The sequence below is a fragment of the Oncorhynchus gorbuscha genome, unplaced genomic scaffold (genome assembly GCF_021184085.1).
Source record: "Oncorhynchus gorbuscha isolate QuinsamMale2020 ecotype Even-year unplaced genomic scaffold, OgorEven_v1.0 Un_scaffold_1528, whole genome shotgun sequence".
NCBI classification, from domain to species: domain Eukaryota; kingdom Metazoa; phylum Chordata; class Actinopteri; order Salmoniformes; family Salmonidae; genus Oncorhynchus; species Oncorhynchus gorbuscha.
Genome location: NW_025746279.1, coordinates 1 through 5,000, shown reverse-complemented (window position 1 = coordinate 5,000; position 5,000 = coordinate 1). Strand labels below are relative to the sequence as shown.

The following is a 5,000-nucleotide window of genomic DNA, read 5'->3' as shown; positions in this document are numbered from 1 at the left end:
CTCACCACCAACTACCCATTATCACCTCACCATCAACTACCCATTATCACCTCATCTCAACATCAACTACCCATTATCACCTCACCATCAACTACCCATTATCACCTCACCATCAACTACCCATTATCACCTCACCATCAACTACCCATTATCACCTCACCATCAACTACCCATTATCACCTCACCATCAACTACCCATTATCACCTCACCATCAACTACCCATTATCACCTCACCATCAACTACCCATTATCATCTCACCATCAACTACCCATTATCACCTCACCTCACCATCAACTACCCATTATCACCTCAACATCAACTACCCATTATCACCTCATCTCACCATCAACTACCCATTATCACCTCATCTCACCATCAACTACCCATTATCACCTCACCATCAACTACCCATTATCACCTCACCACCAACTACCCATTATCACCTCACCATCAACTACCCATTATCACCTCATCTCACCATCAACTACCCATTATCACCTCACCATCAACTACCCATTATCACCTCATCTCACCATCAACTACCCATTATCACCTCACCTCACCATCAACTACCCATTATCACATCACCATCAACTACCCATTATCGCCTCACCATCAACTACCCATTATCACCTCACCATCAACTACCCATTATCACCTCACCATCAACTACCCATTATCACCTAACCATCAACTACCCATTATCACCTCACCATCAACTACCCATTATCACCTCACCATCAACTACCCATTATCACCTCACCATCAACTACCCATTATCACCTCACCATCAACTACCCATTATCACCTCACCATCAACTACCCATTATCACATCACCATCAACTACCCATTATCACCTCACCATCAACTACCCATTATCACCTCACCATCAACTACCCATTATCACCTCACCATCAACTACCCATTATCACCTCATCTCAACATCAACTGATCAAACCTACCTTACCCTACCTACTACCACTCTGATCAAACCTACCTTACCCTACCTACTACCACTCTGATCAAACCTACCTTACCCTACCTACTACCACTCTGATCAAACCTACCTTACCCTACCTACTACCACTCTGATCAAACCTACCTTACCCTACCTACTACCACTCTGATCAAACCTACCTTACCCTACCTACTACCACTCTGATCAAACCTACCTTACCCTACCTACTACCACTCTGATCAAACCTACCTTACCCTACCTACTACCACTCTGATCAAACCTACCTTACCCTACCTACTACCACTCTGATCAAACCTACCTTACCCTACCTACTACCACTCTGATCAAACCTACCTTACCCTACCTACTACCACTCTGATCAAACCTACCTTACCCTACCTACTACCACTCTGATCAAACCTACCTTACCCTACCTACTACCACTCTGATCAAACCTCTGATCCTGTATGTTAATGTCAGGTTGGTTAATGTGGTAACGCTGCTCTGTGTTGATCTGGTAACGCTGCTCTGTGTGTTGATGTGGTAACGCTGCTCTGTGGGTTGAGGTGGTAATGACTAACGCTGCTCTGTGGGTTGAGGTGGTAATGACTAACGCTGCTCTGTGTGTTGAGGTGGTAATGCTGCTCTGTGTTGAGGTGGTAACGCTGCTCTGTGTGTTGAGGTGGTAATGCTGCTCGGTGTGTTGAGGTGGTAATGACTAACGCTGCTCGGTGTGTTGAGGTGGTAATGACTAATGGTGCTCTGTGGGTTGAGGTGGTAATGACTAACGCTGCTCTGTGTGTTGAGGTGGTAACGCTGCTCTGTGTGTTGAGGTGGTAACGCTGCTCTGTGGGTTGAGGTGGTAATGACTAACGCTGCTCTGTGTATTGAGGTGGTAATGACTAACGCTGCTCTGTGGGTTGAGGTGGTAATGACCATAATGCTGCTCTGTGTGTTGAGGTGGTAATGACTAACGCTGCTCTGTGGGTTGAGGTGGTAATGACTAACGCTGCTCTGTGGGTTGAGGTGGTAATGACCATAATGCTGCTCTGTGTGTTGAGGTGGTAATGACTAACGCTGCTCTGTGGGTTGAGGTGGTAATGACTAACGCTGCTCTGTGGGTTGAGGTGGTAATGACTAACGGTGCTCTGTGTGTTGAGGTGGTAATGACTAACGCTCCTCTGTGGGTTGAGGTGGTAATGACTAACGCTGCTCTGTGTGTTGAGGTGGTAATGACTAACGCTGCTCTGTGTGTTGAGGTGGTAATGCTGCTCTGTGTTGAGGTGGTAACGCTGCTCTGTGTGTTGAGGTGGTAATGACTAACGCTGCTCTGTGTGTTGAGGTGGTAATGACTAACGCTGCTCTGTGGGTTTAGGTGGTAATGACTAACAGTGCTCTGTGGGTTGAGGTGGTAATGCTGCTCTGTGGGTTGAGATGGTAACGCTGCTCTGTGGGTTGAGGTGGCAACGCTGCTCTGTGTGTTGAGGTGGTAATGACTAACGCTGCTCTGTGGGTTGAGGTGGTAATGACTAACAGTGCTCTGTGGGTTGAGGTGGTAATGCTGCTCTGTGGGTTGAGGTGGTAACGCTGCTCTGTGTGTTGAGGTGGTAATGACTAACGCTGCTCTGTGTGTTGAGGTGGTAACGCTGCTCTGTGGGTTGAGGTGGTAATGACTAACGCTGCTCTGTGGGTTGAAGTGGTAACGCTGCTCTGTGGGTTGAGGTGGTAATGACTAACGCTGCTCTGTGTGTTGAAGTGGTAACGCTGCTCTGTGGGTTGAGGTGGTAAGGACTAACAGTGCTCTGTGTGTTGAGGTGGTAATGACTAACGCTGCTCTGTGTGTTGAGGTGGTAATGACCATAATGCTTCTCTGTGGGTTGAGGTGGTAATAACTAACGCTGCTCTGTGGGTTGAGGTGGTAATGACTAACGCTGCTCTGTGTGTTGAGGTGGTAACGCTGATCTGTGGGTTGAGGTGGTAACACTGCTCTGTGGGTTGAGGTGGTAATGAATAACGCTGCTCTGTGGGTTGAGGTGGTAATGACTAACGCTGCTCTGTGGGTTGAGGTGGTAATGACTAACGCTGCTCTGTGTGTTGAGGTGGTAATGACTAACGCTGCTCTGTGGGTTGAGGTGGTAATGACTAACGCTGCTCTGTGGGTTGAGGTGGTAACGCTGCTCTGTGGGTTGAGGTGGTAATGACTAACGGTGCTCTGTGGGTTGAGGTGGTAACGCTGCTCTGTGTGTTGAGGTGGTAATGACTAACGGTGCTCTGTGTGTTGATGTGGTAACGCTGCTCTGTGTGTTGATGTGGTAACGCTGCTCTGTGGGTTGAGGTGGTAATGACTAACGCTGCTCTGTGTGTTGAGGTGGTAATGACTAACGCTGCTCTGTGTGTTGAGGTGGTAACGCTGCTCTGTGGGTTGAGGTGGTAATGACTAATGCTGCTCTGTGTGTTGAGGTGGTAATGACTAACGCTGCTCTGTGGGTTGAGGTGGTAACGCTGCTCTGTGGTAATGTGTAATAACCCTGTCCTGTATATTAACAGTAGCCGGTATGAACCATCTCAGAGAGTACGGCATCGTGCACCGTGACATCAAACCAGGCAACATCATGCGCGTCATCGGCGAGGACGGGAGGTCCGTCTATAAGCTGACAGATTTCGGAGCAGCCAGAGAACTAGATGACGATGAGCAGTTTGTCTCTCTTTACGGCACTGAGGAATATCTGGTGAGTCCTGACCTCCGACCTCTACCGTTTGGACCTCTCACCTACAATAGGACACTTTACTCATCTAAAGGAATAATCTGCTATTAACTTCAGCTCAACATGACGTGTGTGTCTCTCTGTGTGTCTGTGTGTGTGTGTCTCTCTCTGTGTCTCTCTCTGTGTGTCTCTGTGTGTGTGTGTGTCTCTCTGTGTGTCTCTGTGTGTGTGTCTCTCTCTGTGTCTCTCTCTGTGTCTCTCTCTGTGTCTCTCTCTGTGTCTCTGTGTGTCTCTATGTGTGTGTCTCTCTCTGTGTGTCTCTGTGTCTCTGTGTGTGTCTCTCTCTGTGTTTCTCTGTGTGTGTCTCTCTCTGTGTGTCTCTGTGTTTCTCTGTGTGTTTCTCTCTGTGTCTCTCTCTGTGTCTCTCTCTGTGTCTCTCTCTGTGTCTCTCTCTGTGTCTCTCTCTGTGTCTCTCTCTGTGTCTCTCTCTGTGTTTCTCTCTGTGTTTCTCTGTGTGTCTCCAACAGCACCCTGACATGTATGAGCGTGCAGTGCTGAGGAAAGAGCACCAGAAGAAGTATGGTGCGACGGTTGACCTGTGGAGCATCGGAGTCACCTTCTTCCACGCTGCCACCGGGTCCCTCCCCTTCAGACCCTTCGAAGGACCACGCAGGAACAAGGAAGTCATGTAAGAACTATAACCTGGTGGTCTAGAGGTCTAAGAACTATAACCTGGTGGTCTAGAGGTCTAAGAACTATAACCTGGTGGTCTAAGAACTATAACCTGGTGGTCTAGAGGTCTAAGAACTATAACCTGGTGGTCTAAGAACTATAACCTGGTGGTCTAGAGGTCTAAGAACTATAACCTGGTGGTCTAGAGGTCTAAGACCTATAACCTGGTGGTCTAGAGGTCTAAGAACTATAACCGGGTGGTCTAGAGGTCTAAGAACTATAACCTGGTGGTCTAGAGGTCTAAGACCTATAACCCGGTGGTCTAGAGGTCTAAGACCTATAACCTGGTGGTCTAGAGGTCTAAGTTCCGGTTCCGGTTGGAGCGAGTGGTCGCATCTGCACGTCGCTCCAACGGGTAGTATAACTTTTTCATTATATTTCATTATATCACAACGGTTTGATTTGTCTTATCTTAGCAATTTCTTCTCAGCTAGCTACATAGCCGTCTTTGTATCAAAAGATAATTGCGTAATTATCGTATTTCGCCGTCCTAACGTAGTCTTCACTAGTCTTCACTAGCCAGCTAGCTAACGTCCACTGATTAGCTGCACTGGAGAAACTGTTACACTCAACTGAACGACTTGATTAGTTTAGTGTCAGCT

General features: G+C 47.7%; 1 pseudogene; it reads left to right on the top strand.

Annotated features, from left to right (window-relative positions):
- The window catches only part of LOC124023179, a 63,683-nt pseudogene extending 59,316 nt beyond the window's left edge, over positions 1–4,367 (top strand).
- The last annotated feature ends 633 nt before the right edge of the window (positions 4,368–5,000 follow it).